General features: G+C 43.7%; 1 protein-coding gene and 1 pseudogene across 23 annotated transcripts in view; both read right to left on the bottom strand.

Annotated features, from left to right (window-relative positions):
• Positions 1-25486, bottom strand: part of LOC148215874 (uncharacterized) — a 39752-nt pseudogene that overhangs the window by 13473 nt on the left and 793 nt on the right.
• Positions 24736-25486, bottom strand: part of LOC112542518 (ATP-binding cassette sub-family D member 2-like) — a 32751-nt gene continuing 32000 nt past the window's right edge. For all 23 annotated transcript variants that reach the window (XM_088141593.1, XM_088141601.1, XM_088141612.1 and 20 more), the window contains 3 exons: positions 25375-25466; positions 25031-25112; positions 24736-24790 (listed from right to left, as the gene is read on the bottom strand). The gene's annotated coding sequence lies outside the window, so the exon portion shown is untranslated. The remainder of the gene's footprint in view (positions 24791-25030; positions 25113-25374; positions 25467-25486) is intronic.

Below are 25486 nucleotides of genomic sequence, written 5' to 3'. Positions count from 1 at the left end.
CGGGGTCGACAGACCGGCGAGGGGCGAGAGCAGAGGGGACCGAGCCGTGGAGACGGAGGCAGCCGCAACCACCGGCGGACAAGCGGAGGGTCCGGGACACCGGGAGACGGGGCGAGAGCAGATGGGGCCCAAGACCCGGGCGGCAACAGCAGCAGCAGCAGCGCCGGGACCCCGGAGACCCGCCACGATCCCGAGGCGAGGGGAGGCAGCGGCGACTGGCGAGGCGACCGCAAAGCGAGGGGCCGGACCCGGGGAACCCCCGACGGGCGGCGGAATCCCGAGGCAGTATCGAGACCTGGCGGCAGCGTTCGGGGAGAAGGAGTCCGACCAGCTCCCACCACACCGGCCCAGTGATTGCGCCATCGAGCTAGAGCCAGGAGCGACCCTGCCTAAGCCGAAAATGTACTCCCTGTCGAGGAGGGAGATGGGGGCCCTGCGCGAGTTCATAGACAAGAACCTAGCGCGGGGATTCATCCAACCCGCGAAGTCACCATTAGCGGCCCCGGTGTTATTCCGGGAGAAGAAGGACGGCTCGCTCCGTATGTGCGTAGACTACTGGGGGCTGAACGCAATCAGCACGGAGTACAAATACCCCCCCCCCTGATGAAGGACTTGATGTCGCATCTGTCGAAGGGGAGGGTGTTCACAAAACTGGACTTGCGCGAAGCCTACTTCAGAGTTAGGATCCGCGCAAAAGATGAGTGGAAGACGGTGTTCAACACCCCGCTCGGAAGCTACCAGTTTTCCGTGATGCCGTTCGGATTAAAAGGGGCCCCGGGAGTATTTATGCAGCTAATAAATGAGGTGCTGCACGACCTACTCTACCGGGGCGTCCTGGTCTACCTGGACGACATCCTCATCTACACCGAGACCCTGGCGGAGCACGTGAGCCTGGTGCGCACGGTGCTCCAGAGACTGCTGAAGGCACAGCTGTACGCAAAGCTCTCGAAATGCGAGTTCCATCGAGAGCAACTAGACTACCTCGGCTACCGAATATCCAGCCGGGGAATTGAGATGGACCCGGCGAAAGTAAGGGATGTCCTGGGCTGGGAAGCGCCGCGAACCCGGAGGCAACTCCAAAGCTTCCTAGGGTTTGCGAACTTCTATCGTCAGTTCATCCCGAACTTCGCCCAAATCGCCCTTCCCCTAACCGACCTGCTAAAAACCAAGGGCACTGGGAAACCCCCAAGCCCAGCATGGCACTCGCGTGGACTGCAGAATGCCAGGGGGCGTTTGAGGAACTAAAACAGCGGTTCACCGCGGAGCCGATCCTGCGCCATCCCGACCCAGACCGGCGGTTTATAATCCAAGTGGATGCATCAGACGTGGCAACGGGAGCAGTCCTGCTCCAACCCAGCCCGGAGGGGGCCATCCACCCGTGCGCCTACGCCTCCCGCAAATTCACCGAGACGGAGAGGAGGTGGATGGTGTGGGAGAAAGAGGCGTACGCGGTCAAGTGGGCGCTGGCCACGTGGAGGCATCTACTGGAGGGGCAACTGAACCGTTCGAGGTGTGGACGGACCATAAGAACCTCGAGGCCCTGAAGACCCCGCGTAAGCTATCCCCCAAACAGGCACGGTGGTCCCAATACTTCGGGAGGTTCAGGTTCACACTGAAACACATCCCCGGGAAGCGCAACTTCTTAGCGGATGGACTGTCTCGCATGCCCCAACACGCCAGCCTACGGGAGGAGATCGTGGACTCCGTCATCCCCGCCAGCAGGCTGGCTGCAAAGGCGGTGACCCGAAGCCAGACCAAGGGGGAGCGACGGGACGCGGCGTCTGAAGTAAGGCAAGGGTTCGCGGAGGCGGCGGAGCGGGACGATTGGCTCAAGCAGAACCGAGAGGCGCTAACCGGCCAAGAGGGGTTGTGGTGGCACGAAGGAAAGCTGTACGTGCCCGAGGGTTGCCGACGGGAGGTCATGGAGAGAGCCCACGACAGCCGGAGCGCGGGGCATTACGGCTTCGTAAAGACACTCCACTTAATCCGGCGGCAGTTTTGGTGGCCCACGCTCCGGAAGGACGTGGAGGCGTACTCGGGGGTTGCCCGGTGTGCGCAACAGCGAAAGGAGCCAAAGGCAAACCTAGAGGCCTACTCCAGCCGGTAGCGGAACCCGACGGCCCTTGGCAAGAGGTCGCCATGGACTTCATAGTGGAGCTCCCGGAGAGTAAGGGGAAGACCGCCATTTGGGTGGTCACGGACTTATTCTCCAAACAAGCGCACTTTGTAGCGTGCCGGCGAGTCCCCACGGCCGAGGGGCTGGCGAGACTGTTCGTGCAACATGTCTACCGACTCCACGGCGCACCTCGACGTATCGTCAGCGATCGGGGCGGCAACTTCATCGCGCGGTTCTGGCGGGAGTTCCTGAAGCGGGTGGGGACGAAACAAGCCCTATCCTCCGCGGCGCACCCGCAGACGGACGGAGCCACGGAACGCCTGAACGGGGGCTCGAACAGTACCTGCGCTGCTACGTGGGGCACCAACAGGACGATTGGGCGGAGCTACTACCATTCGCGGAGGTGGCATACAACAACGCCGTCCACAAGAGCACCGGGTTCTCTCCGTTCAAAGTAGCCACCGGGAGAGATTTCGTCCCCATGCCGGAGCTGCCTCAGCCGGAATCCCAGATCAACTCCCTGGACGCCTGGTTCGCCCAAATCGACGAGACCCGGCGAGCGGCGCACGCGGCATTGCAAAGAGCCAAAGCCGACTACAAGAAGCACGCGGACCGCAAGAGGCTCCCCGAGGAAAAGTGGAAAGTGGGGGACCAGGTGTATCTGTCAACCAAAAACCTAAAGACGCACCAGGCATCGAAAAACTCAGCCCGAGGTTTGTGGGGCCGTTCCCCATTTCGGAGGTCATCAATCCGGTGACCGTCAGGCTGACGCTCCCGAAAAGCCTCGGGAAGATCCACCCGGTGTTCCATTGCAGCCTGCTAAAGTTGCACCAGCCGGGGAACGCCTGGCACAAGGCGGAGGGAGTACCACCACCCATCATGGTCGGGGGAGCAGCATTTCGAAATCAACCGGATACTGGACGCCCGGAGGCACAAGGGGCAGACCCAGCTCCTAGTGCAATGGAAACATTTCCCCAAGTCCCACAGCGAATGGGTGAGTAAAACCCACATAAGGGCGCCGGACCTAGTGCGGGACTTTTACAGTAAATACCCCGGGAAGCCGAAATAGGACCGAGGGGGGGGAGTTGTCGTCAGGGGGGCGGCATGTCAGGTTCGGTCAGCACGAGGCTTCAGGGAAGCACGGGGTTGCAGGGAAGCTCGCAACCAGACCACGCGGAATCCACCGGCGGTAGCTAGCGGGGAAAAGAGGAACCGAAAGCGCCGCTAATTAACGAGCCACCTGCGGCCAGCTAAACAGGAAAACCGCAGCGGAAGCTTTTAACTATGAACTGATAACGGTGCGAGCAAGCAAGGAACGGGGCCGCAGGGCAGCGAAACAAGATCGCAACGCAGCACAGAACCCGCGGGTCTGCACGTAGCAGGGAGGGACCAACCCAGCCGGAGGGGGACTGGCAATCAAGGACAATGGACTCTGACCGACCCTGCCATCATGAACGATCAGGGGGGACATTGGGGGGCCTAATAGCCCACAGCCGCAACGCGATCACGAGGCGGGAAAAAGCGCGGGAAGGGGGGAATATAACAAGTGATGCAATTGTACCAAGCCAGTCCTGGCTTTGCTTGTGACTACTACGTTACGCATGAGTAAACCTTCTTTGTGAACCACACGTGTCACGAGAGTTTCTCTGTCGAACGGGGCAAATCTCACAACTGGAATGTAAATGCCAAGGAATATCCAGGAATTTACTGACTTGCTGAGTGACTTCAGAGGTGAAGTGCTGGCCGTTATCTGATTCTAACCCTTTAGGGACTGAGAATCTTGGAATGATGTACTCCACTAGGGCCCTAACCACTTCTCCTGCACACTGAGATGAAACAGGGAAGGCTCCAGGCCACCCGGAGAACAAATTCACAAAGACCAAAAGAAGATTTTTGGGTCCCTTTTTGGGAAGTTCAGTAAAGTCCACTTGCCAGGCTTTCCCTGGGTATTGAGCAGTACGGAGGTGGCCTGGAGGAGTAGGTTTACCACTCTTTGGGTTATTTCTGTGGCAGATAGTACATTGAGCCACAGCTGATTGGCAAAGGTGCCTCAGCTTCTTGTTGCTGTATCTTTGAGAAAGCCACTTGAACAGAGGCTTGGGGCCACAATGGGCCATAGCATGACTTCTTCTGACAACCATCCACAGAATTTGAAGAGGCAGCTGAACACGGTTGTCAACAATCCACCACCCATCCTTCCACTTTCCTTGTGGATCAAGATGATCTCTCTGATCATAGAGAGGGGGAAGTGGGTGATCAGGCTCCACAGGAATGAGGGGCAAAAGTCGGTGAGTTTCTGCAGGCATAATATCACCCCCACGGGCAGCTTGTTTTGCCCAATAATCGGCAGCACAATTGCCTCGGGAGATTTCACCTCGATCAGTCTGGTGACCTCTGCAGTGAACTATTGCTAATTGGGCAGGTAAACGGACAGCAATAGCTAGTTCTTCAAGAAGAGGTTTAATCTTTAAAGCTTTTCCATCTGCCCCCACATATCCTCGAGCTTTCCAAAGAGCAGCATGTGTGTGTGCAGCTAAAAAGGCATACCGGCTATCAGTAAAAATGTTGGCAAGATAACAAGCTTCTATAAGGGCTAACAGTTCAGCTGCTTGGGCTGACCAATGGGAGGGCAATTTACGTAGTAAAATAGGTTCATCAGTGGTGACCACAGCCAAACCTGTCTGGCGGATCCCATTTTCAACAAAAGAAGAACCATCAGTCCAAAACTGACATTCTGCCAAGTTAAAGGGTTCAACTTGGAGGTTAGGGAGGATCCCAACAATAGTCTCCAAAACCTGATGGCAGTCATGGGGGCCTTCTGATGTGTTAGCCTCTTCTGGTGGTCGAAGCAAAAGAGTGGCTGGGTTGAGCCGTTCACAACGAAACAGTTTAACTGAATCATTTTCCAAAATTAAGCTGGCATATTTAGTCAGTCGGGCTGACGTAGCCCATGCAGGAAGTTTTTGTTCTAGCAATGTTTGAACCGAGTGGGGGGTGTAAACATCTACTGGTGCTCCTAGGGAAATCTTTTCTGTCTCTTGAATTAAAAGCGCTGTAGCTGCAATTGAACGAAGGCAGGAAGGCCAGCCTTTCACCACGGCATCCATGGTTTTAGAAAGATAAGCAACAGGAATCCTCTCTGGGCCTAATTTCTGGGTAAGGACTCCTAGTGCACATCCTTGTTTTTCAGTAATGAACAAATCAAAACCTTTAGACTGGTCAGGAAGGGCAAGGGCCACAGCTCTAGCAAGAGAGCCTTTTAGGTCCTGCCAAGCAGATTGATGTTCTCCAGTCCATTCCCAAGCCATATCCTTCCGAGTGAGTTGATAAAGAGGAGAGAATACTCAGGAATCCAAAGTCTTGCATATCCAGTTATGCCTAAGAATGTTTGGAGTTGTTTGATATTTGTTGGCACACTTAGGGTTTCTATAGCACTCAATCGACTCTGATGAAGCAGCCGAAGGCCCTTCTTAAGTACAAAACCCAAATACTGCACCTCTTGTTTAGCCCACTGTACTTTCTTTTTAGACACTATATATCCTTTAACAGCAAGGTGATTGAGGAGAAGTACAGAGGAAGTTTCTATGGCTTCTTTAGTCTTTCCAGCCAAAAGGAGATCATCAACATAAAGAAGCAGAGAATTCCCATTGGGGGAAAAGTCCTTTAAATCTTGGGACAACGCAGCAGCAAACGCTGTAGGGCTGTTTCTGTACCCCTGGGGGAGCCTTGTCCAGGAAAGCTGACATTCCTGTCCTGTAGTGGGATCCTCCCACTCAAAAGCAAAGTATTGCTGGCACTCCTTAGCCAAAGGAATGCAAAAAAAGGCATCCTTGAGATCAATAACTGTGTACCATACTTGATCACTAGACAAGGTGGTCAATAAGGTATAAGGGTTGGCCACAACCTGGTGCAACGGTTGAACCCTCCTATTGACCTCTCTAAGGTCGTGGACCATCCTCCAGGAGCCATCTTGCTTGGGGACTGGGAAAATAGGTGTTGACTAATAAGATTGAATAGGAATCAACAGGCCATTTTCCAAAAAAAGGTCAATTAATGTTTTAATTCCCAGGCGTGCTTCCCTTCTGATAGGATATTGCTTGATCGAGATGGGTTGTGCCTCAGGGAACAACTGAGCCATGTGGGGCTTAGCAAACCCTGGTTTCCCTTGATACCACACCCGTGGGCCAATCTGGGTGTTATCAAGTGGGCTGGCTTCTGTTGGCTTGGATAAAAAACAAAGATAAGCCTGTTCTGGGGGAATGTGAAGACTCAAGCCTTGATCATTGAATTGAATAGTAGCTCTTAATTTTCCTAATAGGTCCCGGCCAAGAAGATTGCTGGGACAATGTGGCATGAGCAAAAAAGAACGATCCAATTGAGGTCCCTGGGGGGCAACAACTGAAAGAGGTTGGCTGATTGGTGCCATTTCCATAACTCCTGTTGCACCGAATACAGGAGCAGAGGGAGTGGTCAGACAAGGAATATTTTTGTCATTTAAAACACTATAAGTTGCACCTGTGTCAATGAGAAAATGATAGGGTTGCCCCCCAACATTCAACTCAACCAGAGGATCAAGGGAAGACAAAAGTCCTCTGGAGCCCCTTCAGTATGAATTGTTATCAGAGTAAAATTCAGGGGCTTGAGCACTTAAAAGAGGCAAGGGGGGTCCAGACCTCTGCTGGAAGTTTTGAGGTCGGCCTCTCTGTGGTTCTTGGCCTTGCAGTGTTGGTCCTCTTTGGCCTCGTGGTGGTCCTCTTCGGCCTCTATTAGCCCTTGAAGGTTGGGCATCAGGCTTGGCATTCCACAAACAATCACTTCTCCAGTGGCCGATTTGTCCACATTTTGCACATTGATTTTTCTGTAAGGGTCTCCGAGAAGGAGGAGTCCTTTGAAAAAAACCCTGCCTCCCTTCATTCTGTGGATGAATGGCCAATGCAAGAAGAGATGCTTGTTTACGCATTCTCTTATCTTCTTTCTTTTCATCTTCAAGCTCTCTCTGAGAATAAACAGTGAAAGCCATCTGGATAAGAGTTTCAAAATTTTGGGTTGATGGGGCAGGTAACTTCTGGAGCTTTTTCCTAATATCTGGAGCACTTTGGCCAAGAAAAGCAGCTTTAATCATAACTTCATTGGCAGGGGCCTCAGGGTCAAGATCAGTGCAGCGGCGGTAGCCATCTTTAAGGCATGTCAGGGATTCCATAGGGGATTCTTTAGGTTCCTGAATAATTTGGTGGACATGATGAAAATTCACTGTCTTTGGCATGCCCAATCGCAGTCCCTGAAGGAAAGGAGTTCTAACCCTTTCCAAAACAAGTGCTCCATCTGGGGTATTGGGGTTGGCTTCATAACTGGGCACCAGGACATCCTGGGCGGCCCAGTGGGTGGCCAGCCTGTACATCCAGATTTCTTGCAGCCGTGTAAGCATCAGTAGCTGCCTTAAGCGCTTGGCGTTTTTCTTCTGGTGATAAAAAGGCTGACAGCAAAGTAAAAAGATCTGGAAGGGTAGGCTTATGAGTAAAAATGATACGTTGGACGAGGTCCACATATTGTTGGGGAGACTCACGATAAGGAGGCAATCCTTCTCTCCAGTTAAATAAATCACTGGTAGTAAAAGGGGTGTGAATAAAAGCCAATTGGTTGCCTATTGGCACTTGTCTAAAAGGGGCAAGGAGATTAGGGTCTTGCCCTTGTAGTGAAGCAATAAAAGCATCAGGGCAGTCAGTTCTATAAACAAGTCCTGTCCTGGTATGTGAAGGGCTGCTCACAGCTGAAGGAGCCAGAGATTCTTGAGAAACTGGCTGAGAAACCGCTGCAGCGGCTAAAGGTACCGGTGGAGCGGCCACAGCCACAGAAGTTGCTGGAATTTGTGCAGCAGCCACGGGGTTTAATGGTGCTGATGGTACAACAATAGGTTCCACGAGAACTGGCGGTGGAGGACCCTGAAGAGCTGGTGCGGAGGGAAGAGGAGGGGCCGTGCCATAGGGAGGTGGGAATTCCTCCTCCTCTTCCACTTTACATTTTACTCGCTCAGCTTTTGGCTGTAAGGAAAAGAGTTTTGCAGGGTTAGTTTTTAGTCCACATAAATCTTGAATATCTGGGCGAAGATAGAGGTTGAAGAAAAAATTAGTGTAAACTTCTTCAAGTCTGCCGACTGGGAGGGCAGAGCTGGCGTCACGGCGGTACGGTGTGCGATCTGGAGCTCCCAAGATCGCAGCTGATATCTCTGATGCTGGACAGTCCTGAAGGACCTAAGCTGTCCCGTAGAGATGGCGACTATATAGGGCACATCCTGTCGATCCCAGGGACATCGCAAAGTCTCTGGTTGATCCAGGAGAAGTTCCTGAAACCAGCGACGGAGCGGCAGCCATTGAGACTGCAAAAGCCGGGACAGCTCCAAACGGAAGAAGAAAGTGTGTCAACCGGGTGAGATGGACCTTTATTATTTAACTTTGCTTAGAGAACACCCTAAGTAATTTAAAGTGAATTTTTAAAAGTGAAGAAAAGTGGGACTAAGCGGCGAGATTGAGCCTCTGAAAAAAAAACTTTAGTTATTTAACTTTCCCTTTTTATGGACTTGAATCTGGCAGAGTGTGGTTTATTTCATTTTTAAACTCAACTGGACTGGCTTTTCTGTTTGATACTTAATAATTTCTGATTTTAAGTGTTAGGACTAAGGTTTTTCCTTAGTGTTTTAAGAAACATATTTCCTTTCCTTTCCTTTTCTCTTCTTTTCTTTTCTTTTCTTTTTCTCCTTTCTCTCCGGCTGGGAAAGAGGAAAAGCGAAGAGAAAGTTAATGAAAGAAAGTAGCACTGCCACCTAGAGGCTTGGATATATTGTTTTTTTCTACTGTGACTTGTTTTACTCATATTCAAGGACTTCTAAAAAGATAGTGACGTGCATGACAAACTGTTTATACAGGTGCCACCCGAATAACTATAAACAAGAAAGCGGAGTTGAAAGTGGATTCTGAAAATGTTTAAGGTGGAAAGCCTGATTTAGTCACAAGAGCCTTGGACATTTAGTGGCAGTAGCTTACTTCTTGCTAGAAGCTTTGGTTTTTTTGTTTTTTTTTTCTTCCTTACCCTCTCTTCAGCTGTTTTTTTTTAAAAAAAGAAACTTAGTTTTCTTTTCCTTCCCCTTTAATTTTTTTAATTGCATATTATTGGACTAAGGTGGACAAGTGCCTGAAGATCTTTTTTTTCTTTCCCTTTTTTTTCCAGGTTTTTTTATTTCCCTTTTATTGCTTTTCATTCTCATTTTTTGGAGTAGTACCTGTGGTTCTTGCCTTGTTCTCTCTCCCGCTTTTCTCTTTTCTGCAGCTTTAAGCATCAAGATAAGCAAGAAAATAACAGCCCCAACCTCATCAACATCAGTAGCTTCCTCTTCATCTCCTGGGAGACAACGTTCAATCCAGACAATGATACAATATGAAAAAGAGAAGGAAGTGACATTACAGGCAATTATGCAAGAAATTCAGAAGATTGGAAAGAGGACGGAGAATATCGAGCATAGAATTGAAAAGACAGATGAAAGTATACAACAGATGATGACAAAATATGAGGAGAGATTCAAGAAAATTGAAGATGAAGACATACAAAGAGATAAGAAAATTGGAGATATCGATACTCGACTGAGTGAAGTCGAAAAAGGCAGGAGTGAACTGCTAGGATGGGAAATTGATAAATCAGAATACTATTTGAGATTTCAAAACATAGACAAAGAAAAAGGTGAAAACCTTGTGGAAATAATGACAGAAATATTGGCAGAAGCATTGGAGATAACCACAGAGAAGATGACAGATGGGATGGATGAAATCTTTCGTGTTTATACGAGATATGCAATGAGAAATAAACTACCAAGAGAAGTACACATAAGATTCACTAAAAAAACTATTAAGGCACAGATACTCCAGGTGGCAAGAGAGAAAACATTAAAGTACAAAGACAAAGAAATTGCAGTCCTGAAGCAGGTGCCAAGAAGAGTAAGAGACATAAGAAGGCAATATTCATTCCTGACTAAAGAGCTACTCAAAAGAGGAGTAAATTACAGATGGTTGATTCCAGAAGGTCTCCAGTTTACTTGGCAGGAACAAAGACAAAGAGTTGATACAGTTCAAAAAGCAGAGCTATTTTATTCAGAATTCTTTAGAGGAAAAGAAGAAGACACACAAAAGGAAGAATCGTTAATTGAGTTTCAAGAAGAAGGTGCGGCAGTAACTGAAAAAGAAAAAGAAGAAAGTGGGGGAGATGGTGTTCCCAGAGAGCAACGAGAAGTAAGATCTACTAGAGCAATTAAACCCTCGTATAAAGCCTAACATGGAGGAAAGAAAATTGATTACGATCAATATAAATGGACTTAATCTGGCTACTAAAAGAAGGAAAGTATTTCATAAATTAGAGAAGTTAAAGTTTGATATAATTTGTCTGCAAGAAGTACACATCAAAAAACAACATGAATATTTGTTGCAGCAAAAAAAATTGGGTAAATTATTTACTTCCTTGACACAAAGTAAAAAAAGAGGAGTGGTCCTATATATTAGAGATACAATGCTAGCAGAACAAATCTATGCGGATGATGATGGAAGGATTCTGATGGTTGAAATAATAGATAATAATGTTAAAACTCTTTTAATTGCAATTTATGCTCCCAATGACAATCAAGAAGAATTTTATAGGAAATTACATATGAAAATAGCTGAATTGGACTATGTTAATATCTGTATGATGGGAGATTTTAATGGAATAATTAATGATCAATTGGACTATAAAACACAGAAATTGACAAAGAGAACTAGGAAGACATTGCCAAAATCCTTCCTTCGAATGATAGAAGAAATAGACTTGAAAGATGCATGGAGAGAAAGAAATCTGGCAAACAAACAATATACTTTTTATTCAGACAGACATGCATCTTGGTCTAGAATTGATATGGTATGGATGTCAGCGGATTTATTTGCTAACATTCGAGAAATTGAAATACAAACAAGTATTTGGGCCGACCACAACCCAATGGAAGTTATCTGGAAAGGACAACGGAAGAGATCTAGATGGTCTTTAAATAATAGGATACTAAAAGAAAAAGATTTCAAACAAAAAATAGAAAAAGAACTTACCTTCTTTTTTAATGAAAATAAAAAAGAGGATACATCATTACAGAATCTTTGGGATACAATGAAGGCTTATACAAGAGGTTTAATAATAGATTATACAAGGAAAAGAAACATAATGCAGAAAAAGACTTTTAAACTACTGGAGGATGACCATAAAAAACTGGAAGAAGAGTTACAGAAATCCCCGCAAAAAAAAGACATTAAAGCTAAAATGGATTTAATTAAACATAAAATGGGATTAATGGAAAAGGAGGAACTAGCACAAAAAATCAGAAGTGCTAAACAGAATTACTTTGAAGATGCAAATAAACCAGGTAGATGGCTAGCTTATAAACTGAGAAAAGAGAGAGAATCAAAAAGGATTAATCAATTGATAAATGAAGAAGGACAGATCTGCTTTGGTAATGAGGACAAGAAAAAAATTATACAAGATTACTATGGAAAATTGTATTATCAAGAGAATGTACAAGAAGAAGAAGTAACACAATATTTACAGAAAGCGAAATTACCTCAGATACCTAAAGACATTGAAATAATGTTAGAGGGGAATATAATTATGATGGAACTAACAGAAGCTCTAAAAAAGCAGAATGTTGGGAAAGCCCCAGGTCCAGATGGACTGCCAGTGGAATTTTACAAAACCTTCCAGGACATATTGAGCCTCCAACTATTGGAAGTTATGAATGAGGTTATGACAAAGAAGAGGATACCCAAAACATGGACTGAAGCATATATTACACTTATACCAAAGGAGGACACTGACCCACAACAGGTTAAAAATTATAGACCTATATCTCTACTAAATTCAGATTATAAAATTTTTGCTTCAATATTGGCAGAAAGACTAAAAAGATATTTAAATAATTTTATCCATGCCGATCAAAACGGATTTGACAAAAGAGACAAATTAAAGATAACATGAGAGTAATTCTGGACACACTGGAATACTATGAGGCACACCCTGAAAAGCAAATGGCCTTGATATTCTTAGACGCACAAAAAGCCTTTGACAACGTGAATTGGCGATTTATGTTACTGCAATTGGAACAAATGGGCTTTGGTAAAAAATTTACCCAAGCCATTGAAACAATATATTATAAGCAGACTGCAAAAATCATGATAAACGGAGATTTAACAGAACAGATAGACATAACAAAAGGGACGAGACAAGGCTGTCCACTATTGCCCTTGTTGTTTGTCTTAACATTAGAAGTGTTGAATAGGAATATAAGAGAAGAGAAAGAAATAAAAGGAATGAAGATCAAAAAGGAAGAGTACAAATTGCAAGCCTTCGCAGATGACCTAGTATTTATACTAGAGGACCCATTGGAAACAGCACCTAAATTAATTGAAAAGATAGAAGAATATGGAAAAGTAGCAGGATTAAAAATAAACAAAGCTAAAACAAAGATATTAACAAAGAATATGCTAGCAAGGCAAAAGAAAGAATTGGAAGAAGTCTTGGAAATACAGGTCACAAACAGGGTTAAATACCTAGGGATATATATTACACCAAGATGTAGTACATTGAAGGAGGATAATTATGTTAAACTTAAACGACAGATTGCAATAGATCTGACAAAATGGGAGAATTTACAATTATCAATGATTGGGAGAATATCCACTATTAAGATGAATATATTGCCTAGGATATTATGTCTATTCCAGACAATTCCAATTTGTCTAGGGAAAGAGTTCTTTGATGATTTAAATAAAATTGTATTGAAATACATCTGGCAGGGTAAAAAAGCAAGAATAAAGCTTAAATTACTACAAGATGCAAGAGTAAGAGGTGGGTTTGCCTTGCCTAACTGGGAATTATACTACCAGGCGACAAATCTGATGTGGGTAAAGGATTGGATAACTTTAAGAAATAATAGATTATTGACCTTAGAGGGACATGACCTGTTGTTGGGCTGGCATGCTTTCTTATGGTATAAGGGAACGAAAACACAGGGCTATTTTAGAAGGCACTATATTCGAGAGGCATTGTTTTTAAACTGGGAGAAGACAAGAAGACAATATTATTTAAAAGTTCCACGATGGATATCCACTACTGAAGCCTTTTCTTATCCAATAACATATAAAAAGGAACAAACAGTTAGATATACTGAGATATTGAATGAAAAGGGTGAACTTAAAACTATGCAAGCGTTGGAAGAACAAGGTATAAAAATGAATTGGTTTTCATATTTCTAAATACAATCTAGATTCGATAAAGATTTTAAAGCAGAAGGTATCTATGATGAGCTGACTGTTTTAGATAAAATTTTGATGGGTACTGATGAAAAGGTGATCAAAAAACTTTATGGACATTTACTAGAATTTAAGATGGAGGAAGAACAGGTTAAAGATACAATGATTGCATGGGGGAAAAATTTTGGACATGGAATTGATTTAGAGAAGTGGCAAAAACTATGGTCTCAAAACTATAAAATGACAATGTCAACTGCATATAAAGAAAACTTGTATAAGATGTTTTACAGGTGGCATTTACCTCCAGCAAGGATTGCGAGAATGTACAAGAACAAGTCGGATAAATGTTGGAAGTGTCATCAGAAGCCCGGCACATATTACCATATGTGGTGGACATGCTCAGAAGCTAAAAGATATTGGATTAAAATCCACACATGGCTGGAAAAAATGACAAAACAACATATAGACTTTAAACCAGAGACATTTTTATTAGGAATTATACTGGAAACATATAGTAAAGAACTAAAATATTTGATTGTAAATGTTTTGACAGCGGCTAGAATTGTATTTGCTAAGAATTGGAAGAATGAAAAAGTACCTATGCAGGAGGAAGTTATTAAGAAAATTATGGAATGTGCAGAGATGAGTAAATTGACATTTGAAATTAGAGAGCAAGAAGACAAACAATTTTATATGATATGGGATTTGTTTTATCAATGGTTGGATGAAAAGATATAGTAATGTAATAGATCAGCAAATTATATAATAGAAACTTGACAAACTGATATAAATTACTATATATATATATATATATATATATATATATATATATATATAATCAATGGATAAAAATGATATAAATCTTATTATGAAAGCTGGTGTTATAGACTAGTAACAAATGAATAATAATTGATAACTGATAAATATATAAATATGTGTTGGATAGATGACATGAGACTCTATATAAATGATGAGTGAAGACTATGAAAGGATGGCACAAATGATTGGTAACTGGCTGACACCCGGTTAAAAATGGAAGATGGTTTTTTATGTTTTTTATGCTATTGTTTGTTTGTGTTTGTTGTAAAAAATAAAAAATTTATTAAAAAAAAAAAAAAGTCTGCTGACTGAAGCCAAAAAACTGGCAAAAGTTTTTATGAACTCTCCGTCAACAATGCCCTCTGGTGGCCAAAATCCCACATTTGGGCCAATAAAATGGGTCGGCCAGACAATTGTACAAAAAGTTTTTAATTTATTTCTTTTAAGCTTCGTTTTTACTGCAACTCTGGGTTTTAAAGTCTCCCAGTGTTGAATCACATATTGTAAAGGAGTAAAACATTTTTCCGGTTTTTTCTGTGTAGCCGTCTGGCCTAGATGGCTGTAATTATTTCCCATGGTGCCACCTAGTGGATTTTTTCTTCTAAGCCTTTCTGCTGGCTGGGCTCTCTTTTCTCTCTTTTTCTTTTCTAAGCCTTCTGTCGACTTGGGTTTTGGCGCCACCTAGAGGATTTCCCGGGTTCTTCCTTCAACTCAAGATGCCTAGGGACTACACTTGGAGAATTTCTCGGGCTCTTTATTTTCTTCCCTGTCAGTCTTTCCCTCAACGCAGGGTTCAGCTCGGGATTCCTGGGGATTTCTCGGGCCGGTTTTTCTCTTTTATCGGCTCGGGGTGTGGCCACTCACCCTCCCCAATCTGAAATCCTTCTCCATAAAACGGTGGGTCCCCCTAATGTAAAATCCTCCTCTAGAACAATATATTCCAACAAGCACACATTCTGCACTCGCTTCGTGGGCAAGCCCCTAGTGGAAATTTCCCACGTCTCACTCACGCACTCACAAGGCGCCACTCCCCGCCTAATTAAAAAAATTACTCACCCCTTTCCGGTTTTCCCAAATCCGTCTTTACACAACGGATATAAGAGAAGTCTTGATTTTAAGCGTTCAGGCTCAGCGGGAGCGGAGTCTGCCGACGGCAGCCAGCACAAGGTCACTGGAAAACCTCCCAGGCGCGCGCTTGACGTTGATGCATGGTCAATGCAGGGGGGGCTAAAAACAGCCTACCCCAAGGAATCCCCGCCTTCGGGGCTCCTGGCTGGCTCGCCAGAAAATGTAAGGCACTCTTTTATTACCCAAGTTTTTAAAGAGCCAAATAAAATAAAAACTTGAGACAAGACGTCTTTTAAAATAAACAGATGTATTTTGATCAAGACACAGCTAGGTGAACCCAATCAACACCTCGATAATTGAATGTTGACTGAAGCCACACCCTTTCAAAACAAGCATCAGAAATTTATAGGCATTCACAAATGTATCAAACTTTTAATCAGAAAGTACATCCCCTCATACCCAAACAAGGAAATGCAGGGATGGTCTAAGGGGGAAAAAAGGGTGGATCCCAGAAGGAGAAAGTGAGCTCAACTCTCTTCTCCTGTTACCAAGGGAATAGCACAGGTTAGCACATCCTTATCTCTTGTAGAATTCAGGGCCTCTCTCTTTGCAACTTTTACTAAGCTAATTGTTTATTCATTCGAAGACAATCAGGCATTCAACAAAGAGATAAGGTGGGGGGAGAAAACACTGTTCTCTTTAGAAGGCAAAAGCAAGTTAACCTTTCATAAGATAGAATGCACTATTTTATATATTATGTGAAATATATATGTAGAGTATAAAATTGTGTATTAAAATAATGCCCTTCAGTAGCTTGAGGCTTCCCTCATTAGCGTGATTCTGATTGGCTATCTCAGGAATCAACATTGTGCAAAAATTTAGAATTAAGTTTAGATCTCCAATGAAAAATCAAAACCCTTTTTCTGCCTAGCTACTGTTCTGCAAAAGAAAAATGGGGGCAGGGTAATTTCTTTCACAATGGAGACAATGGAAGTTACCATGTGCTAACCAGAAAAAAAATGTCCGCTTTGAATCTTTCTTCTCTCTTAAGAAAATCCAGGGACATCCACTAAAATATTTCAAAATTTCGTCATGTCTGGGCCTGCAAGCCTTTGTGGGCATGGGATTATATCTGGTGCTACCCCTTTTATTCCCCCAAAAATAACGATCGCAGTTTCCTTGCAAAGAAAAACCAGAAATAACGTTTACTCACATGAAGTATTTCTTTCTTTTCAGAACAGCAGTTACAGTAGCAAGAAATAAATAAACAGCAAACAAATTTAAACTATTAACTGGTTTACAAAAACTAGGCCATACTTTAGGCCATATTTTATCTCTGAGCTGAAGAGCTCAGACATGTGCTTTTTCTTCATAGCATGGTGGAGGAGGAAGAAAAAAGTGACCTCACAGAATCATCGCCTCCTTCCACGTGTCCATCCAGGAACACAGGATCTGTGCGTTTTGATTGCATTTTTCCCACAGGGTCAACAGGCCAGTTCCTTCTGTGGCTAGCCAAGGTCCCAGAGAGGACATTTGGTTGAAACCCACACAAGGTTCATCTGCTTGGTGACAAAACTGTTACTCTTGTCCAGGCTGTTTTCAGAAGCTGGCAAACACGTGAAGAGCAAGAGATGACCTCGATACACTGATTGACTCAGGGCTTATTTTATTTATTCTAAAGTGCCTGTATCCTGACTGGGACTGGAGGAGCCAATCAGAAGCAAACATCTGGCTCTCTGCTGTTCTCCCTGCTGCTGCCTGCTGCTGCTTTTCTCTTCACTGAAAAATAAGGGGAAGAAAAGGATAAGGGAATATGAAGGCCTTCTTCCATTTTCCTGACAAGGGTTAGCCCCAAGGCTTCTTCTGACTTTATAGCCTGCTGTATGTGGTAGAGACAAGAAAACTTTCCTTACTGGCATCTAATGGTCATCCGGATTGTGGCAGCCTAGATGTGCGGGGCCTAGGGTGAGTACTTAAAGTCTCCATTGGAAGCCCTTTGCTTTCCTTTGTATCTCTTGAGCTATTTAACTCCCTGATTCATTCTGCTTATTCAGAGGCAATTAGCTAACCCAAATTGCAGTTTGTCTGCAATGTGTGTAGTAGGTGTAGGTGGCCATGTGAAAGGAGCCAATTAGAAGCTTCTCACTTTGAGAGAAAAAGCCCTGCTTGTGAGGGGATTACTCCATCTTTGGGGTACCTCAGTTGCCCCCATCAATGAATTCTTCAGGATTTTCATGCCACCTTTAATGGCTTTGAAAGATACATTTGATCCCTTTGCAACCTCACAACACGCATGGTGTCCTCTGAGCTCCCCGGAGTGGGCAGAGCCAAAATGTTCAGTCCAGTTTTTCTCATGCATGTGTGTGTGTGTCTATGTACACGTGTGCCTGCAAGCACATATTGGGTGGTTGTTAAGGGATGGAATGCCTTAAGGCAGCATTTCTCAACCTTAGCAACTTTAAGATGTATGGACTTCAACTCCCAGAATTCCCCAGCCAGCATGTTCAACTTCTGGGAGTTGAAGTCCATGCATCTTAAAGTTGCTGAGGTTGACAGGAGCCTTAAGCAGGAGCCCTTTCCCCCATTAGACCCCATTAAATGGGAAACTTAACCTTCGACCCCTCTGCGGATCTCAGGAAATGCCCCAAAGCTGTCAGCACTTATTCTACTAAAGTGTTGGGGAAATGGTCATGCCGCATTTATAACTGAGGCTATATAACCTAATACATGGCTGTTAAGATGGTTGTGTAAGGTTTGCCCCGTTCGACAGAGAAACTCCCGTGACACGTGTGGTTCACAAAAGAGGTTTACTCATGCATAATGTAGCAGTCACAAGCAAAGCCAGGACTGGTTTGGTACAACTGCATCACTTGTTATATTCCCCCCTTCCCGCGCTTTTTCTGCCCCGCGATCGCGTTACCGCTGCGGATTATCGGCCCCCCAATAATCCCTCTTAATTGTCCATGATGGCAGGTTCGGTCAGGGTCCATTGTCCTTGATTGACAGTCCCCCCCTGGCTTGGGTTGGTTCCCCCCCCCGTTACGTGCAAGCCCGAGGCTTCTGCGTTGCGCGGCGCTCTTGTTTCACTGCCTGCGGCCCCGTTGATTGTTGGCTCGCGCCGTTATCAGTATAGAGTTAAAACGTCCGCTGCGGTTTTCCTGTTTGGCTGGGTGCAGGTGGCCCATTAATTAGCGGCGCTTTCAGTTCCTCTTTCCCTCGCTAGCTGCCGCCGGTGGAGTTCGCGTGGTGTGGCTGAGAGCTTCCCTGAAGCCCCGTTCTGACCGAACCTGACAGGTTGAACGTATACTTTGGAGTCACACATTCTCTTAATATAGAGAAGGTAGAATTTCTATTGGATACGTAGTGTAACTGATTGAACTGCTCGTGGGGGTGAGGGGAGAGGAATCCATTAAACTGAAATCTATCTAAATGCTACTGCTGCACCGCCTTGGAAAGCCCAGGTCACATGATCGCCATGGGAGTATCCCTGACCTCTTTCCCGTCTCCCTCTGTCCCCTGTGTCCAATTGGCTGGTGGCAATGGCCGACGGGCAAGCAGCGATTGGTTACTTTGGAAACAAGGCAGAAATTTGAAATCTCTTCATGGCAGTGGGCATTGAGGGAAGGATGAGGGAGCTACTTGGATGCCTGCTGATGAGGTAAGGCTGACTGGTGGTTGGTGGATGACCCTCTTCTTCCCTCAAGGGAGGAAGGAAGGAGGGAGGGAGGGAGATTTCTGATGCTCCCTATCAGCTTCCCACAAGCAAAGTCAATGGGGAAGCCGGCAGCAAGTCGCAAGTTGCTCATACTCCCACTGCTTTTTTGCCCTTGGTCATTCGGTTTCTGTTTAGGTAAGGAAATGTCTCTGAAACGATGACCCAATGGCTCCCAGGTTGTCTAGTGTCCGTTAAATCTGAAGGTTCCCTTCTCCCCATTTTCTTTCCATCCTCAGAAGCCAGTGACAGAGAAAAAGTCTTTTTAGAAAAAAAAAGGGGGGGGGGAAGCACTTACAAAGTCTATGTATCACCATTCCAAGTGACATTTTTAGGCTGAAAAATCCCTCTTCTCCTTAACTTAACGAGCAAAGGCATCTCCTCTCCTGTCACTGCCCCAGTGTATTTCTGCTGGCCCACCCACCTACAAGATCAATCTTTTCCGCCACCTTTTCTGCTTCTATTGTACCTTCTGCTGCTCAACCAATCTTTCCAGCACATTCCCAGCCTCACTTAGCTAATCTGCCACTTCCACCCTGGTGTACCTTCCACCTGCCTGCTTGATCTTCCCAGCACTTTCCCTCCTTCTCCCTATACCTCCCATCACCCAACAACATTTTCTCAGGATAGCTTACAACATTTGAAAATTATATATGGAAATGAATAATGTACCTACGACAAAAGCATAGACAGACAATTTAAAAAGCTCAACTGAAATATAAGCATTAAAACATTAAACACATTCATATATTTAGAGGCTGGAAAATTAAAAAAAAGTCTTTGCTAGGCATTAAAAAAAAAGAGAGATACTAGCTGTGTCTTGTGGGGGATGACTTTCCTAACCCAAGGCTACCAGATAAGGCTACTGCTACTGTGGAAAAGAACTCTCCCCAGCAGGCCCTGCATCTCAACATAGGAAAGCACCTGGAACAAAATCTCCAGCAATGCTCTTGAGGATATAAATAAGAATATAAAAGAAGAGGCATTCCTTCATATATAGTGGTCAAAAACAGTGAAGGCTAAAACAGGACTTTGAACTGAGACTACAAGTGAGCTAGGAGGCCAACGAAGATCATGTAGAAACACTGCAATGTGTTACTAAATGCCCAGTTCCAGTCAGCTTTTCCTGCAATATTTTGTTCTTAGGAAACTTTTCAGATTGTATCCCAGGGTAGCCTCAACACATCACAGTCATTCGGGGAGCTACTAAGGCACGGATGATTGCAGCGAGGCTATTTCTATCCAAACAAGGTTGTAGCATTAAGCTAAGTTGGCAGAAATTAATGCCACAATAACACTTGCACCTCTAATGGTGAAGATGGATGTAGAAATAGTCCCAAACTACATTTTCATCCTTTAGGGTACACTCCCATTCATAACAGGACAGGTAAAAAATTCCTCTTATAGCCCGTCTGCCTGTTTCTGTGTATGTGTGCGTTTATGAGATTTATAAGCTGCCCTGTTGGTCCTCATCCAGTCTATTACTGGATCTCTTGAAAAGGAGAGATAGGTATAATTCAAGGAATGAATTGGGGTTGTATTTCCTTATTTTAAAACACACACCTTCAAACGAAAGATGTAACATCTGTCTGAAATGGAGAAGGAAGAAGAACCAGTAGCTATCCCCAACTTCCTATTCACAAACATATTTCTATCACATATCTCTAAAGCAAGGACAACCTTCTGATATTCCTGCATAGGCTTAAAGCAGCTGCCTGGGGAATCTGGAAGTTATATCCCCAATATATAAGGAGGACAAGGAAGACTGTTATGGGGGAGAGGGAAGGAAACCCATTATATTATATTATATTATATTATATTATATTATATTATATTATATTATATTATATTACCGTATTTTTCTGACAATAAGACGCCCCCATGTACAAGACGCCCCCCACTTTTCCAGCCCAAAATTAAAAAATCAATATTTTAAAGATAGTGCAGAACATTTTTATTTAGTAATTAGTTAACATTGACCTGATACACTCGGTGGGAGGAGGTCCAAACCGTCTCTCTGCAGCTCTATTTCCAGGCTCTTTTGCTTAACTGATTACATTCAAGCACAAGTGAAACTGCCGATAGCTTGTCTCTGCAAACAGCCTTCCTCTAATTGGTTTGTTCAGCATCAGCTCACGTCAGTTACATCAGGCTCGTGATTGGAGGAAGTCTGTTTGGGAGACAAGCTATTTCACTCGTGATTGGAGGCTAGCAATAGGAGGAAGCCTCTCTGCAGAAACAAAGTATGGGCAGTTTGGAACCGCGCGATTCTCGGCTGACTTCCTTGAATAAGACGCCCTTCAGTTTTTAGGGTAAGGATTTTAGAAAAAAGTATCATCTTATAGTCGGAAAAATACTGTATATTATATTATATTATATTATATTATCCTATCCTATACACTATATTATATTGTATTATATATAACAGAGAGAGAGAGAGAGGAGATCCAAACTGTATTGTGGTTATAAGACTATAATTCATAATTAAAGAATTATGAAGGCTTTCTTCCACTTTGCCTGACAACTGTTAGCACCAAAGGATCTTCTGATTTTAGGGTCTGCAGTATGTGGTAGAGATAAGAAAACCTTCCTTGCTGATGTCTAACGGTTGTCCAGATTTTTGCACCCCAGATATGATGGACCTAGTATATAGGCAACTTCAAGTTTTATTACAAGCCCTTTGCATTCCTTTGTATTGGTTGATCAATTAAACTCCCTTGATTCATTCTGCTTAGCTAACCTAAACTGTAATATAGTTTTTCTGTGATGTCTGGTTGGTTTAGTGTGATGTGTCAAGCCAGCCATTGCAGTTTGTGAATCATGAGTTATGTTTTTTCTGTAAAATTTGCCGGCAAGTAAGTTGCTCTTGGTTTATTTCCTTTCTGTTAAAGGAAGCAGAACAAGTACTGTATGTCTCATAACGTAGTGTGTTGTACAAACCCATCCTGTCTCATTTATGTCATATGAACACAGAGAATTAGGACAGTTGGGGACAACATGTTTGATGACTATGGAAAGTGTGTTGTGAGTACCTCTAAGTACCTTTTAATAATAATGATGATGATGATGTGTATGGAGTTTACCTAATATTGCTGTCCACTTTCTTATCTTTCTTTTTCCAGTTTGCTAACCTGTCACATTTGTTTTTATACTCTTGGAACAGGAATTACTCCTGTGGCCTCCATTGGCCTATTTGCTCCAAGCCCTTGAACTGAACATCCAGTATTACAAAAATGAAATTATCTTTTGAAAAGGTACTATACTGTTTGCAAGTAAATACATGCACTACAACATGTATTCAGTTGTGATATGGAAATCAAACCCATATCATATCAAACAGTGCTCACTATTTTTAAATGTAGAATGAAGCTATTTCCCAAGGAAAGCGCAAAAGTACGTGTATTTACAGGCTGTGAAATTCTTAATGACATCTCACCCTTAAACGCATGATCAGTTTTGTTTCTATCAACCCCTGAATTGTAGCAAGTCCTGCCTGTAAGATTAAAAGAACAAAGGGCAGAAGGCCAAGAGAGAATCAGCTCAGATCTGTTCTTATTAAATGATGTTTTTAATGATAGGCTGGGATATGAAAAACCCACATTAGTAAATGCACACGCTATTAAAGTGGGTGGAGTTGCTGTCATTACTACAAAATAAAAGGGAAACTGAAAAAGTAGAGTATTTGTACTTTATAAAAACATTGAGAAATAATATACACAGAGTCAGAGGAATGCTGTTGTCCATTTTGATGAGCAAAATGGGGAAGCTCTAAACGGAAGTGTGTTCATTCTCTTTCTTGTATTCATTTCAATGGCTTTTTAGTCAGTCCTGTTCAAAAGTAGCCAGACCACCTTCCATCCCATTGTTCTTGCACTGCTTCCAGCTAGACTGCCTAGGAGAAGATTCTGCATCAAGAATCAGACTACTAACTTTTGTTGCTGGAAGGAACAGAAAGTGAAACATAACAGTCATGATTTTTCTGTAAGCATGACTATGGGAAAAATCATTGCAGAGATGCTGAGAATCTGATGGTCCCCACAAGTTTCCATCCCCTATAAAGGAATCTAAAATCTCACATGGTCTGTAAATCTCTTTAGAGGTCTTCTGAGATCTCCTGCAGAAGTGTTAAAATCTGATAAGATATTGCCCAAAATGTTAATGTTGCCATATAAGATTAAGTTGATCAGTGAAATCTGTCCATCCCCTAATTATTCACCTATTTAAAAAAAACATGTAAAATGTTCTGGAAAGTTTTTGGAGACAGGAGATACCCTGGATCCAATGTAGAATTTTCTATAAAATAAAAGGAGTATATTGTAATGTTATTTATGATTAGAGATCAGATAACCAAACAAATATAGATTTCAAAAATTAAGGCAATATAGAAAAGCAGCACAGGGTCTTTAGGAAAACAAGTGAAGGAAGAGAATCCAAAATTGAAGTTCAGTATGCTCCTGGGTAATTAGAGCGTCGCTGGGTGGATGAAGGGTGTGATTCCTTGTCATTATTTTTCTGGTCTTCCTATCCAGGGCTTTTAGTTCACCTTGAGTCCAGTCCACAGTTCCAGCTGTACACAGGTAGTCCTTGGTTAACGACAATTTGTTTAACAATGGTTTGAAATTATGATAGCCTTCATCAAATCCTTCAGCAGACAGCTCTTTCACTCCATTGGCTTAATGACCCGGGAGACTGCTTAACGACCACAACCGGGAGTGCCTGGATTGCAGTCGTTGAGTAAAGCAGTAATGTGGGCTTAATGACCACTTTCCTCCACGACCAAGATTCCAGCCCCAATTGTGGTCGTTACGCAAGACTACCTGAATCTAATGACTGGAATTGCCCAGGTGTTAATCGCCTTGATGGTGTTTCCGCCACTGACTTTGGACTTCAAGATCTTCTTCACTCTTCTGATCTATTCACTACTAAGCTTCTTCTTGACTGCAGTGTGTTTGATGTTTTCAGTTTGAAGGATGCCCAGGTATTTGTAGTGATCTTCATCCAGACTCTTGATGTTATTCCTATAGGACATCTTAAAAACAGTTTTCACTATTTTTCCCCTGTTGATGGTAACGGTGGCACATTTGTCCAGTCCAACCTCCACTGCAGTTAGGAGCTGATCTTTGGGCAGTTTCCTTTCTGCTCACATGGAAAGAGCTTGTTTTCAACTAGTTGCTGTTGGACTGCATAAGCTACCACCCCAGTTAATAATTTCAAAGATGTTGGCAAGCAGGTAATTGGCTGGGAGTTGCCTGGTGCTACCCCTTTTGCAGGATCGTTCATTATCAGGTAGGTTTTGTGAGATGTTAATCAATCTTCAGTTTCACCTCCTTGTAGTATGTTGTTAAACTGTTTGGCAATGAGTGGGTGCAGACCAATCAGATGTTTCAATCAAAAACCAGGCAGTTCATCTTCACCTGGTGCTGACCAATTCTTGATCTCCCTTCCTGCATCCAGGTTTTCAGTTATAACTGTAGCCGTGCAGTACCACAGCTTGTTTCTTGCAGTGAGCAGGTGCTTATATTTGATATTACAGTACTGGCAACTTTTCTGGATGCTCAGTGATGATTTGCTTCAATTCCTTTCGTTTTTTAATTAGAAGGCTTTGTTCTTTCTGAGAAAAAAATAAATATCTTCTGAGAATAATAATAATAATAATAACAACTACTACTACTACTACTATTACTACTTAATTTTGTATGTGCTTGACTTTTTACCATGTGCATGGGTTTCATGGGTAGTGTTTGCGCAGCTCCTCTACTGCTAGGTCATCTGCATGGAAAAGATGAGAAAAAGATAAGAAAGGAGGGAAGTTGGCAAATGGTAGGGAATCCTACATCTCTCAACAAAGTCGGAGCAAATGAATCACACAGAGATGTTGAAGTTGAATCTGAAGGGTACATAGCTGGAAAACACATACCCCATTTGTGATACAAAGCGTCGCTTTTGCCTTCCTTCTTTTCATGTTCCAATACCCTCACCCCCTCCCCTTAACATTCTAAATGAAATTACCTTCATTAATGAAACCATAATGTTTTCCAGCATGCCACGCTTCCGCAGGAACTTGTGGAAATCCCTGCTGGACTTTTGTCAGCTGGAAGAGACAGAAAGAAGTGCATCGCACTGTTGCCGAGGTGTCTTGGAGAGTCGTTCCCCTTCTTCCCTTGGCCCATCGACACAAGCAAGACATCCATTCCAGGGATTCCCTCGTCCACCATCAAGTTGAATGAAAGGAAAAAGAAACTTTCCCCGCCCTTTTGTCCCAAGGGAGAGGTTAAATGAGGATGGATTCCCATGAGCAGCAGTGGACCCAAAGCCTACGGTCCATTTACGACGTATGTAGGCTTACTACGTACATTGATCCTAGGATGATGGTTCCCATAGTAGAGAAGCTGGTTCAAGACACAGGAGAAACATCTGCAACCATGGGGCTCAAAGTGCTGTGGAACTGACAAAGAGAGGACACCT

Source organism: Python bivittatus, unplaced genomic scaffold (genome assembly GCF_059951505.1).
Source record: "Python bivittatus isolate LINGU-HERP-01145 unplaced genomic scaffold, Pbiv_v1 ctg000330_np1212, whole genome shotgun sequence".
Lineage (NCBI taxonomy): Eukaryota > Metazoa > Chordata > Lepidosauria > Squamata > Pythonidae > Python > Python bivittatus.
Note: the sequence above shows the minus strand (reverse complement) of the source record. Positions and strands in the feature narration are given on the sequence as shown.